Consider the following 15,623-nt stretch of genomic DNA (forward strand, 5'->3'; position numbering starts at 1 on the left):
AGGTTAAAAGTCGTTCTCTAAATTAAATTTTGATAACGACACACTCAGCAAATAAATCGCTCGTATGTAACACCTGTCTCATGACTAGCATGATTGCAGGAGCCTCATCCGTTGCTTGACCTTCACAAACATCATTGTGCACATCCGAGGGTATTTTTCCGGCCACTGATCAGTCCGAGACTAGGCTAAATTTCATGCCTCTGATGCCATCTTGGAATTGTTCATGGTGGGCACCATTACTACAATTGCCTCCATTCTTGCAATGACCCCCGCCATAATCCTTTGCCTGAGCGTCCTGGCATTCTTATGCATTGAGGTGCCCCCATTGTAAGCTGTAGATGAGAGATGCAACTATTGAGATTTTGTATGTGGTGGACAAAGTCTTTCACTCGAGCGAGGACCTACCCTCCAACGATGCCCTCCAACGATGCAATATACTTGGCCGGTCCGATGAGAGAATGAGGGGATGTGGATGAGAGAAGGAGGAGATCGTGTTTGTTGAACTGTGAGGGAGCTTGCTTGTCCTATTTAGCCCCTCCTCTCGCAAGAGGGCTTCTTGCTAAGTTTAAAAACCCTTTTCAAAGTGCAGGGTTGCAAAGGCGAGAAGACTACCTATATCTCCTTAAATTTTTTTCTTTCAATCCTCTTCATATTTATTTATAGTGTGAAATAAATTCATTGTGAAGGCTTTCATAGTGCTAAAGAATTAGATTTTAATTATCGTTATAGATACTTTATTAATTTTACTTTTGCAAATAAAAATATAAGAATAGATATATACGTATACTTTTAAAGGTCTCTATATTGGTATATATGTATTTAAATAAAAATTATCATGATACCATACCATATATAAATTTAATATAACCATAAAAAAACATAAATAGATTCCGATACACATAGACACAAATGGAGAAATTGCAATACATGGATTTTGCCATATATATTATTAGATTGATTTACCAACCATATATTCGATAGGCTGAGATTGAACATTGAGCTGAGGTCCCTTTCTCGAAGATGATGGTATTGAGCTAGGTAGCATCCATTGTGGGTAGAACATGACAGAGCTAATCAAGAACCAGCAAAAGGGGGGTGGGAAAGAGAAGCGATGGAATATTAAAAACCCACCCACCATTCTCCCTTCCAATAAAATTAAAGAAAGTTTTTAACATTTTCCATCTCAAAAATTAATGAATGAATTTTCTAAAGGTTTAAGAACTTTGTAGGTTTATTCTCTACAACATGTCAAGATTATACAGATTTTGAGGTCATAATCAGTGTTCACGTAAAGCTTGCAAACTATACACACACACTATATGCAAACAACCTATGTGTGTACTACCTAATTAGCATTTGTGTGTGTGTAGTATACATCAATCAATACACACCAGTTGAACAGAGCAAGGGGCGCATAGCTAGCAGAGCATTAATTTGTTGTCTTAGATCACAACTACCTTTGGGATCATCCCTAAAAAGATACCGCACCATATCATCAAACACTTCCTCTTCCACAACTTCGTGGGGTGCAGGGCTATTATCATCCCTTTCCCACTCATCTCTTACAATAGATCTCGAAGCTCCAGCATCATCTCGTCTCGACACTTTGCGTGCTCTCGCCACGCGTAGGGCACCATGTTAGGGTGTGGTACTGCATCTTGCTTCAATTAGAGTATATATATTACAACTCTATTAATTTCATTTGGATACCATAAGTCATTTGAATACTATCAATTTACATCTACTCACCTCTAAACCTGTTTGATTCCATTCTCCATACATGGAGATGTGATTCAACGTAATTCGACGCGCTCGTACAATGCATCCTTGACATCGATTACACATACACTTGATCCTTTGTTCCAACCACACATCGCGATTACAATGACGCATTGTCTCATCCTCACCAGAACTGCTTGAGGAGGTTGATGACATCCTATGTACAAAAGAGTAAACACAAAATCATAATCAGTTTTTGATGAAAGTATAAAAATTTCTATAAATTGCGTGTATAAGCGCGTCTACATCCTTAAAATCGCGTGTATAAACATGGCTACATCCTGAAAATCGCGTGTATAAACGCGGCTACATCCTAAAAATCGCGTGTATAAACGCGGCTACATCCTAAAAATCCCGTGTATAAATGTGGCTGATTTATTATAAACGCAAAAATACACGCGCTGTTACACGTGACGACCTGTCTATACCTAAAATAGCTCGCCTTCTGCAAATAAACATTTTCAAACTAAGATTTGCTCTCTTTCGTCGCCGCATCTTCCAACAGAGCACTAAACCTAAGTGCAAGGAGCAAACAAGGAGCACACACGGGTGAAGGAAACCAGCCAAAAAGAAGACTCACTTTTTCAGAGGTGAGTCAGTTTGTCCTTTGTCCTGTCTCTTTCCTTCCATTTGTTTATGCTATTGTCTCTTTCCTTTATGTGTTTGTCTCCGTTCTTCTCCTTCTCTGGTATAGTACTTTTGTGAACGATTGTGACAGTGGGCTTTTTTTATAAGGACGATTTGTCAGAGGTCGGTTGCTTTCAAAAATTTTTTTGCACAGGCCGTGTGTAGTAACGCATGTATGTCTGCGTGTATCCTATTTGCACAGACGTTCACGTGCATATACACGCGTTTTTGGATGGGTGTATACATGCGACTGTGTTTCACCCATGCTTGCGATCCAGGTTCTTCAGAGAGATGATCCCATCTGCATATGGCTTGCCTTCAGAAAATCATATGTGCTAGCTTGCATTTGTGCTTTGATGCAATCATGTATATACTTTTATTTTTGCAGATTCTTTATGGATCCAGGTTCTTCATCCGATCCATTTGCGTACGGCACTTGGATGATGGAGATGCTAAATCATTTTAGGTGCCATCCTCGTCCAGTTCAGCTTACAGAGTACATGTATGCCCATCCCCCTCCTGGATTGCCTGGTATCTATACCCCGCCCCAAGGATCCATGTCACTCCACTGCCGTCTATGCCTGCGAGTTCGACGAGACGGCATGCAGCTTCTCCTCTTCCACGCCCACCGAGGAGACATACCCCGTCCTAGACACACTCATGCACACCCTCCCAGGTACTGTCACGTCAAGGCTCACAACCACCATGACGTACTCCCTCACAGCCACAGTCACGTAGACAATCCCCCAGTTGTGACCACCCGCAGTACAGAGGAGAGCAAACGCCACAGTAGGAAGAGTGGGAGTGGAGGATGCGGCGGGTGCTTTGGTGGGGGAGGTAGTAGGGCACGCGGTGAGAGAGGAGATAGAGGGAGAAGAGTTAGAGGAGACAGTGAGGATGAGGAGGAGGTGAGAGAGGTGGAGGGAGTGATCTGCTATGATGTGACGGATAGAGGGGAGATAGTGATGGATGCGAGGGGGAAAGAGGTAATGGAGTACATGCGTGGGGTAGTATCAAACTTGTATAGAAATTATTTTATTAGATTTAAAGATCAAAATAGCAGATTAGTTGGGGAGGTGATAGATGTTGTACATAGTCGGTACCCCAATCCCCCACATGCGACATTCTCGGATGTATGGGGAAGGACGCGAATAAGGAAGATCTTAAGTAATAAAAGATCTCACCTTAAGAAACTCGCGTACGATGATGTGCTAAATGTAGCTGCGGGTGGCTATCCTGCCGAGAAACTTGCCACTGCACACAAACGCGAGTGGAAGGAGGTAAAGAAGCGAGTAGAGGGTGGCGTGAAGAGCAGGCAGCATTTGGAGGCACGACGGATCCAGATGGAGACCATTGGATCTTCGCATTTCCAATCTGGCAGCATCGAGTCATGGGAGGCAGAGTTCGTAAGTATCTTGCCACTTTATTTGATTGTTTACTTGATTCATTGATTCTATGATTGTTTTAATCTTACAAATTGTGTTGATTATGATACAGCGACGGGTTACGGGGAGGAAGCCCATAGCCCACGATACTAGGTATGCTCGCCGACATAGCAGACGTGACACGTGGGCCCTCTTTAGAGCCGAGGGACGTATTACGGATGCACAGTTTGAGATGGCCATGAGACCATACGGTCGACAGGTACTTGAAAACTCTAAACGAATGATTTTGGTTTATTGAATTACATATATATATACTTATATACTATATATTACTTGAACAGGCACAAGCTGCTGCTGCATCTGCTGATGATCCACCAGCCGCCACTGTAGAGGGTGGACGTGAGCACTACTCATTAGACATTCCAACCGATGTGAGCTCATCTGATCATGGAGGGAGCAGCGATTCATCATCTGGGTCTGAGTAGTACTCAGACTTATAGTATCACATTCCATATTGAGGATGTGGTTGTATATATATTTTTGTAACTAAAGCCATGGACTCCCTTGTATATATGTGTACACATAAAATTTTGATAGTAATATTGAATCGTGAATTGATAGTATTGCATTCATGTCTGTCTTGAATTGTGTATTGACAATATATGCATTCATGTCGTTCTTGTCTTAAATCTTCCTCGTGGATGGTGCAATGCACCCAAAAAAAAAAACCAGAGAGTGTTATTGGGTGCTAGAATGCTGGAATAGCATTCAGGTACCGAATAGCACTCTCTGTTTTTTTTTTTTTGCTCTCTGTTCGCGTGTATAGATGCGTCAATTCTGCAAAAAGTTGCGTGTATATACGTGGATACTCTTTGACATGCGTGTGTATAAGCACAGCTAAACTGACAAAACGCATCTATATGCCCTCGTATCAGCACGTCTAGCTGTTTCTATACACACGCTTTTACACGCATGTCTCTGGCCACGGTGATGCGTTGATACACGGGCCCGTTACTTTTTTTCCACAAGTCATTTTTAGCGGCTAGGAGCATGGGTATGAGCTCGATCCCTTGTAGTGGTTGCCATAGTGCAACATGTGTATACCCTTGGAGACCTGTACATTCAAGGCCAACGACCAAGGTTTCCTTCAAATTGTCAGTGTAACATAAACACAGCTTTAACAACATGCTAATATTGGATTTTTTGTTTCAAATTTTCTTATAATTCTCCATTTTCTTATGTCTCTCTGCAGATATAATCCCCTCTAATTATGTTGAGGAACAACCACTCCAAAGCCTCACTGGAGTTTTCTATGCTATGCATGCATCCATTGGAGAGGCAATGTGTGTATCTCAAAGCCCAAGTGATCTTGTACAGAATAATATCTTTTTCTTTTCTCACTCATATTTTGTAGATAAAAAACCAGGTTTATTTGGCAAGCTAGAAGAGATCCCCAACCCCCCTCTTAACAATCCCGAAGAATGGCCCAAACCTGATGCTTGGACCATCTTATGCATCTAGGTCAGTTTGGCTAAATTGGTTTTGTCCTTTACATGTTTTTGTGCACATGTTCAATTCCATGCCAATTCCATGAGCGAGTCGCAGCAAGCAAGCATTGGAGCCTAGCAAACCTGCGTCAACACTTTAGCATCATGGGCTTTGACAATGTGGAAGAGTCAAGTTTCAAGTTGATAAGAAGAAAGGTATATCTGACAACTTTGACCACTTCTGTGAGTTCCTCTCCACTACCTCGTGGGTGGGCAAGAGCGAGCTCTTTGTCATGTTCTCTCGTGAAGTTGACTTTGAAAAGTCGCTTGCCCTCGTGAAAGACATTGAGCAAGAGGTAATAATCAACCTTTTACAACCTAGAAACATTTGTAATTATGTATAGGAAAATATTTTGATTTTTCCTTTGATTGCAGAGGGTGGTTGAAATCGACGCATTTGCTGGGAGAGACGGCGGTAACAGAGACCAAGCCAAGGTCCATGGACATGATGCTGCGTTGGCGCACTATCTTGGTCAACTTCCTGTGGATGGCATCGCCATTATCCATAGGGACTACACCCCTCAATCTGCCTTCACTCTCTTCTTTTTGAAAGCCCTCTCTAAGGTGCTCTGTGTAGCCTCTATGGCACAGAGCACCAAATGTATAGTTCTGATTAAAAAATCCCTTACCTTTGATGTTTTTGGTTCTAGATTTAGGGGTAAGCTTCTTGCTCTCGTATAGGTATAGCCAAAAGCATAGGCATAGAGGATCCTCAAGAAATAGCCCAATAACTCCTTGAGCACACTGTGCCCAATAACAAGAGAAGGAAGCTCAATATTGTAAGAAAGCTTTTATAAAGATGATGTATCACTTCTTATTATGAATACAATATAATTTTTGCAAACTTATTTTCATCAAGTATATCATTGTTTTTTTTAGTTTGTACCATCAATGTTTTTGTGAATGCATCAGAAATGACCCTGGGAGCCTGGGGGAGTAGTACCAGAACAGTGCAAATTTTGAGCCTGCACCGCTGCTGTAGAGCCCAAATTCGCACTGTTTTGGCACAGTTTCCCTAGCCCTTCAGGAGCAATTCTGATGCATTGGATGACAAATAATATATTTTTATACATGATTAAAGGTATTTTTATCTTGTAAATTACTATTTCTCATAATCAACGTACCCAACTTGAAATTATTCTGAGTGGCTGGGGGAGCAGTGCCAGAATAAGACGAATTTTGAGCCTGCACCGCTGCTATAGAGCCCAATTCGCACTGTTCTGGCATAGCTTCCCCAGCCCTCCAGGAGCAATTCTGATGCATTAGATGACAAATAATGTATTTTTATACATGATTAAAGGTATTTTTATTTTATAAATTATTGATTTTATAATTAATGTACTCAACTTTATTATAAATGCATCAGAAATGATCGTGAGTGGCTGGGGGAGCAGTGCCAAAACAGTGCAAATTTTGAGCCTACACCGCCGTTGCATGGCCTAAATTCGCACTGTACTGGCATAGCTTCCCTAGTCCTCCAGGAGCAAATCTAATGCATTGGACGATAAACACTATATTTTTACACATCATTAAAGTGTTTTTATCTTATAAACTACCATTTCTCACAATTAGTGTGCTCAACTTAATGCATCAGAAATGATCCTGAGTGGCTGGGCGAGTAGTGCCAGAACAGTGTAAATTTTGAGCCTACACCGCCGTTGCAGAGCCTCAATTCGCACTGTTCTGGCATAGCTTCCCCAGTTCTCCAGGAGCAATTCTGATGCATTGGATAATAAACACTATTTTTACACATGATTAAAGGTGTTTTTATCTTATAAACTACTATTTCTCACAATTAGTGTCCTCAACTTCATTATAAATGCATGAGATATGATCTTGAGTTGCTGGGGGAGCAGTGCCAGAACAGTGCGATTTTGAGCCTGCACCGCCACTGTAGAGGCTAAATTCGCACTATTCTAGCATAGCTTCCCCAATCCTCCAAGAGCAATTCTGATGCATTGGATGATAAACACTATATTTTTACAGATGATTAAAGGTGTTTTTATCTTATAAACTACTATTTCTCACAAAATTAGTTGCTCAACTTCATTATAAATGCATTAGAAATGATCGTGAGTTGCTGGGGGAGCAGTGCCAGAACAGTGCAAATTTTGAGCCTACACCGCCGCTGTAGAGGCGGTGTAGGCTAAATTTGCACTGTTCTGGAATAGCTTCCCCGAGGCTAAATTTGCACTGTTCTGGAATAGCTTCCCCAGTTCTCCAGGAGCAATTCTGATGCACTGGATGATAAACACTATATTTCTACACATGATTAAAGGTGTTTTTATTTTATAAACTACTATTTCTCACAATTAGTGTGCTCAACTTCATTATAAATGCATTAGAAATGATCCTGAGTTGCTGGGGGAGCAGTGCCAGAACAATGCGAATTTTGAGCCTGCACCGCCACTGCAGAGCCTAAATTCGCACTGTTTTGGCATAGCTTCCCCAGCCCTCCAGGAGCAATTTTGATGCATTGGATGATAAACACTATATTTTTACACATGATTAAAGGTATTTTTATCTTATAAACTACTATTTCTCACAATTAGTGTGCTCAACTTCATTTTAAATGCAATAGAAATGATCCTGAGTGGCTAGGGGAGCAGTGCCAGAACACTGTAAATTTTGAGCCTGCACCACCGCTGCAGAGCCTAAATTTGCACTGTTCTGGCATAGCTTCCCCAGTCCTCTAGGAGCAATTCTGATGCATTGGATGATAAACACTATATTTTTACACATGATTAAAGGTGTTTTTATCTTATAAACTACTATTCCTCACAATTATTGTGCTCAACTTCATTATAAATGCATCAAAAATGATCCTCAGTGGCTGGGAGAGCTGTGCCAGAACAGTGCAAATTTTGAGCCTGCACCGCCACTACGCAGAGCCTAAATTCGCACTGTTCTCGCATAGCTTCCCCAGTCCTCCAAGAGCAATTCTGATGCATTGGATGATAAACTCTATATTTTTACACATCATTAAAGGTGTTTTTATCTCATAAACTACTGTTTCTCACAATTAGTGTGCTCAACTTCATTATAAATGCATCAGAAATGATCTTGAGTGGCTAGGGGAGAAGTGCCAGAACACTGCGAATTTTGAGCCTACATCGCTGTTGTAGAGGCCAAATTTGCACTGTTCTGGCACAGCTTCCTCAGTCCTCCAGGAGCATTTCTGATGCCTTGGGTGACAAACTGGCACATGATAGACACTCCATGTTAAACAAACATGATGACACCAAGACATTGTAAGAGAAACTTAAAATTTTAATTATCAGAAGTGCAAGAAATTACGAAACAACAGAAGCCAAGATCTTTGTAGAGACAAGAGAAAACACAGAGATATGGAGAATAAAAAATTTCTGATTTACTGTATGCAATTACAATAGATAGCTACCGCTTCCTAACCGTGTGCTTCGGTGAAGAAGCTTTGATATAGCTGACTGGAAGAAGTGAGAGTAAAGGTTGTATGCAAAAAGCATGGGTGAAGAGTGATTTTTAGTGAAAAGACCGTCTCGCTAAATAGAGCTTTGCATGCATGATTTTTCATCATGCAATCATAAATGACCACCGAATCTATATGCCGCTTGGCCCGTTTACAAGAGAAATACAAGTTTTTTACACAAAGCTTATTAATCATAAATTTAAAATCCTTTTTAAAAATATAATGAATATTAAATTTATGTAGATTGATTTCTTTCTTAATTCTAATATACTAGATTTCCTTCACGAAGATTGAAACCTTTAATTAAAGACCATATATATAATTATATACATTGTGAGTTCTTAGCTATATAGATATTATTTTTGCTATATAGAGATCACTAGCTTACTAGATGAAAGTTATATTTCCTATATAGGTATTCGAATTTGCTATATAGACTTTATTTCTTTGCTAGTTGTGTGAGGTGGGTTTTCTATATGACCATTATCATTTACTATATAGACACTTCACAATGCCTATATAGAAATCACTTCATTACTAGATGTAACGTCAGTTTCTATATAGATATTGCCATTTTCTATATAGGAACCATTTATTTGATAGATAGATAATGTAATTTGCTAGATAAATATATAGGAAATCACGTTTACTATATTGATAGATAGATAATGTAATTTGCTAGATAAATAAATAGGAAATCACGTTTACTATATTGAATAAGAAAAATGTGTGTTCATATCTAGCAAATTTGTCCAAATGTGCTAGATAGATTCAACTTTACTATATAGGAATGCGTTTGAAGTCCCTTGTGGTGATGATGATGATGAAGCATGAGCAAACGTGAGATGATCATTCATGAGCACATTGTGTGTATGATACTTGCAACAAACACAAGTGTGTGTGTACGTTGAAAACGTGCTTGTGTAACTTGCTTGGGAGAAGACGTGCTTGTGTACCTTGCTTGGGAGAAGACATGGTGCACAAAAAATATGCAAGAACTTGGCCGCTTTTCTTGATTTTTTGTGTCATGTGCTCTCAGGTTTGTTTATACAAAAGGAACTTTTTGTGGTTCCCTATATAGTGAACTTCACCATATATAGGAAATTTTGAGATATTTCCTCGTTATGTTGATGGAAATTTCCTATATATATCTACATAATCATATTCCACATTTACTCAATCCTCTATATGTAAGAAATATAGGCTTATATCTAGGTAATTCAATTTCTTATATAGGAAATATGGGCCAGTATCTAGCTTATTAAATTTCCTATATAGAGAGTATGAGCCAATATCTAGGTAGTTTAATTTACTATATACATAATATGGGCCAATATCTAGGTAATTCAATTTTCTATATAGACAATGAATAAGAAATATAGGATAGTATCTAGATAATACAATTTCCTATATAGAGAATGGATTGCCTATGTCGAGAATTGAATCACAAATGAGGAAATGGTTATTTAAAAAAATTGGTTACTTTAAAACTTTTATACTTAATATTCAAGCATCAATATTATTACAAATTGAATTATTTAAATGAGTAAATGGTTATTTAAAAAAATTGGTTACTTTAAAACTTTTATACTTAATATTCAAGCATCAATATTATTACAAATTGAAATACTTAAATTCTACCCTCTCTCTTTCTCTCTCTCTCTCTCCCTCTCTCTCTCTCACACACACACCCAAAAAAAAAAACTCAATGTAACATATGTAAAAATGTAGGTATGTCCTCTCATCTTATATCAAAAAGTAAGAGAATGATTTTACCAATACTAGCATGCCCATATTCAAGCTAAACAGCCATCTACCTTAGAAACTAAGGTTTTCTCTCTCCTCATCAAACAAACAGATATTCTCTCTCTCCCTCTGATACGTAATCCAAAATCTTAGATCATTATCTCTCTCTAATGTATCGCAGCAATGATTAATGATTATAGTAAGGTTTTACACCTTAGATAAAATGTCTCCCTCTCTCCCCCTCTTAGTGTTTTCATGTCCATCTCTTTTTCTCACTCTGTGTCAAACATCTCTTAGAATGTAAATTTAAAAAACAACAATGTATACAATAGGCTTTATCTCTCTTTCACTAGGTCATTGCACGAGAAAATACTACACATAGCGCATTATTTGTCTCCGAACTCTCCAGAATATGAAAACCTCTAGAGCTTCCAACCTCCAGTCATCCACACGTCAAGATTTCATCTCTAAGGAGCTCTAAGGTTACCTCTTACCACTTAAAATTAATTAATCAAAAACAAAATTTGGAAACCATATTAACCTTGCACTAAGTTAAAATATATACAAATAGAACAAAAAATTTGTGTTGATATTGCGAAACAATGGGAAAGAACATTTTGCATGGGAATGGTGAGAGTATACAAGTTAGATTAATGTGATCACCTTATAATGTCTAAGCTCTAATTTTATGACCACATAGTGTATGGTAGAAGCTCTTAAGATCTCAAAAGACCATATATCAGGTCATGAAATTTCCTAGATCAATGTGATCATCCTTCAATGTCTAAGATTAGCTTTTATGACCACATAGTGTATGGTAGAAGATCTCAAGATCTCATAAGACCATACATGAGCTCACATGTATTGGTTATGATTATGAAGAATGCATATGTTGTTGTGCAAGATCTCATGTGTGTTACTAGACATTGTTAGAATAGGTTGGTGTAAGTGAGAGATTATGGCCAACTTGAAGGGTATACGTCACAAGATAGTCTAACACAATGGAAGGTGGTAGCAAAAGGTTGCACGTCTAGTTTTAGTGAATGGGACTAGTCCTTGGTGGGTATACTTCCCAGAAAACCCCACCGCCCTCTTACTCTTCATATTCCTCTCTTCCTTCTCTTGGTAGTTTTGAGTGAGCCTAGATCGGTAGAGTCATCTATAGCTATAAGCTTAAAATTGGTGATCATGGTTGGACTCCACCAAGCATCATGGTTGCAATTATCATAGACATCATAAATCTCTTTGGTAAAGCGATCCAATGGAGTATCTTTAAATAGATACAAGAACTTAAGCTTGCATCTAAGTTGTAAAGAAATAATGTTCTTGCTATATTTGCAAGAAGAGTTACATTTTTAGAGGAGGCCCGCCAGCCTTAAACTAGTCTTATAACAAGGTGACAAATGGAGTGCAAGATTATAGCCACTATCACTGGTTCATTTTCTATTTATATACATTAAAATAATCTTAGTAGGTATTCTTTCTTGAAAGCATAAAACCTTAGAGGTTTAAAAATGATACTTTTCTAGTGTGTATCCATATTGTGTGACTACAAATGGCATCTTTATATGGTATGTATGTCATGTAGTAACTTGGTGGTTTCTAGATCACTCCTTGTGCAATCAACTTAGTGGCATACATGGATTTCTTGGTTCTAGTAATGGGACCATGTCAAGGTAATCTCACACACATGAGATGATGGGAAGAAGATTTTGAGTGTGTGTATGCTCGTGCGTGCTCTTGCACATGTGGATGTGACCTTGGAAGCTCTTATGAGCTTATAAGATCAGATGAAAGTTCTTTGTTCATCATATGAGATAATAAATGGAAAATATTTTTTTAAAGATAACAAATGGGTAGTGTATCTATATTTGAGGTAATAAATGTCTAAGATCAACTTTTTTGACCACATTGTATGGTAGAAGATCTTAAGATCTCATAAGACAATACACGAGCTCATGATCTTTGTTAAGATCTCATAATTGATGTAAGATCTCATAATTTATGTAAGAGATCATATAATTCATCTAAGAGCTCATATAATTTCAAAAAATATTGTTAGAGATCTAATGAGATCATAAGATCCATGAGATTTCCTATGAGCCCATAGGATCACACAAGGGTTGAGAAGAGCTCATATAACTTATCTTGGTTCTAGTGCTTATAAAATCATAGGGTGATCAAAGCTAAGTCACTAGAAATGACTAGAGATCTAGTTAATGTGAGATAACTAGAGATGATTGTGATCTAAGACCTAAGATGACTTTGAGAGTAAGTCATAGGTGCTTACAAGATCTTCAGATGATCCAAGATAAGATTACCTAAGACCCACTAGAGAACTAAGAGGTCATATAAGTCATGTTAGATCTCATATAATTTCAAACAATCTTGTTAGAGATCTAATGATATCATAATAGTACCCACAAGACTTCCTACAGGTCCATAGGATTACATAGGGGCTAAGAAGAGCTCATACAGCTCATACAACATGTAAGACCTTTTGAAGAGCTCATAAGGTCACATATGAACTCTTAATGATGACATTAGTGATTCTAATCATATGAGTAATACCTTTTGAAGAGCTCATACAACTGGTCAGACCTTTTGAAGAACTTACAAGGTCACATATGAACTCTTAAAATGATGACAAGGAGAACCTATTATAGTGATTCTAATCATATGAATGTGTGGCTCCTTCATCCTCCTCTATGCTAATTTAGTTGATCTTACATGATTATAAGATTCCACACCACACAATGGCTCCCATGAGATTCTATAAGTAATATAATCAGATAAGAGATCCTATTGTGTCATATGAGCTCTTATTGGTTTGAGCAAGACAACAAAGAGATTACTAAACAAGAGCATCTTTACAAGGCTTCATCGTCGACATCGGTTTTTGAAGGGTGCACATTCTCTATTTTATGTGCTTCACTTGAACTACTCAATATACAAATAGTTTATGGATGGAGCAATGCAAGTCTTGACGCATTATTGAAGTAAGCATTCTAACTTACAAATTTGAATTAGTGGTTTAGGGTTTAGAGTTTAGGACTAATTGATGATATTGGATGCAGACTATTATCAAACATGCTTCCAAAGGGGAATAGACTACCCACCTCAAGAGACATGGCGAGGCGCTATGTGACATCTCTTGGAGGATTGGATTATGATCGCACACATACATGCGTCAATGATTGCATTCTCTTTCGTGGGACGCATAAGAAGGCTCGACATTGTCCCACTTGTGGGGTGAAGAAAGATATAAAACAGATGTAAAGAGTTTTGATGTACCTCGTAAAGTCTTGCGACACTTTTCTATAATTCCTCGCATCAAACACATGTTCAAGTGCAAATCCATAGCAGAGCTCATGTCATGGCATTCCTCACATCGATCGGATGATGGCATGTGGAGAATTTTCGCAGACACTCTTGCTTGGAAGCATATTGAAAATGAGTGGCCCAGCTTTAAAACAGAGCCCAAAAACTTGAGACTTGGCCTAGGTATGGATGGAGTGAATCCATTTGGTTTCAAAAGCACCACATACAGCATGTGGCCAGTTGTGTTGGTGAATTACAACCTTCCATCATCAATGGCGATCAAAAAGGGACATCTTATGTTATCCCTTCTAATTCCAGGGAAACATAAAGTCAACATATGGATGTTTATCTCGAACCGTTGATTGATGAGTTAGAGGAACTATGGAGAGGTGTTGCGGTGGTGGACATTAGTAGGCCTCCCTCCTCTCGACACTTCGACTTAAAAGTAGTGTTGATGTGGACAATGCATGACTTTCCAAGATACAGCGATTGTTCTGGTAAGAATTCTAATTACCTCCCTACTCTAATACTATTGGCTATATTAGTTATAACTATTGACTTTATTATTCTAACTTATATTTATAACTTAAGAGGTTTGAAAACATCGAGTAAACATGCATGTCCTGTTTGTGGCCCTTCGTTAGTACATGAGTATGCTGACGGTTTGTGTAAGACTATATTCGATAATCATCATTGATTTCTCCCGTCAGATCATCCTAAATATGTTGCTAGTAAGAGTAGCATTCCTCCACAAACACTTCCTCGGGGCGGTCACTATATGTAAAATATCCCTATCGCGTGCATTCAAGGCCTATATTTTAAATCCCTTATTTGTGAATTTTTTAATCTATATAATATCCCCTTTTCTTTATGAATCTGTAAATTTTTTTAAATTTTTTTTAAATCATACCCTTATGTAAATATATTTCTATAAGTTTCATAAATTAAAATTATGCTTCTGCTGAACGCACGTGATATTCACATTTTTTTGTGAGTGACCCCCCCGAGAACACTTCGTGCAAAAGATTGGAAGCGTATTTGGGAGTCTACAAATATTCCTCCTCCAGATGGCATGAACAGGTATAGTAATGTTTTTCAATCTTGTTTTGTGTAGTCTCTAATTGGATTAAAGATCACATAGAGCAATCCCTTGTGTAGGTACTCCATTTTTTTTCGGCTACCATATTGGACCCATCTTAAGATCAACCATCTTCTTGATCCCATGCACATCTTCAAGAATGTGGGATGTGGTATTTGGGAACATGTTATTGGTAAACGAGACAATATTAACGTACGGGAGGACTTGCGGGTCGCAGGATGTATGCGTCAAGCCATGAGAGGAGGGTGGGCACGTTCATCTTTTGCCTGCACCATGGATTATATCAAAGAAAGAGGAGAAGCAGGTAAAGCAGGCCATCACCACTTTGCGTACTCCCATTGGATGCATGAGATCATTGAAGGGAGCCTTTACAAACCACTAAGAAAAGAGGCGTTGAGCAACTATATGGGTTGAAGTCCCACGATTGGTACAAGATGCTCCAGGTAAGTGTTTTCCAAGTCTTTTACGTTGAAATTAAATTTTGTAATGCCATAAACCATACATACATGTGCTCTTATGTGCGTAGTTCATACTACCTACTAGCATCGACCATTGTGCAAATAAGAGTTTGAAAAAATGTATTTATAAGATGGGCGAGCTTGTGAGGTATGTAAAACCCATGTCAGATCACCCTTCATTATACCTTGCAAAAATGAACGTGCATGAGGTAT

The sequence above is a fragment of the Cibotium barometz genome, chromosome 20, assembly GCF_041138505.1.
Source record: "Cibotium barometz isolate CiBa-2024 chromosome 20, ASM4113850v1, whole genome shotgun sequence".
Lineage (NCBI taxonomy): Eukaryota > Viridiplantae > Streptophyta > Polypodiopsida > Cyatheales > Cibotiaceae > Cibotium > Cibotium barometz.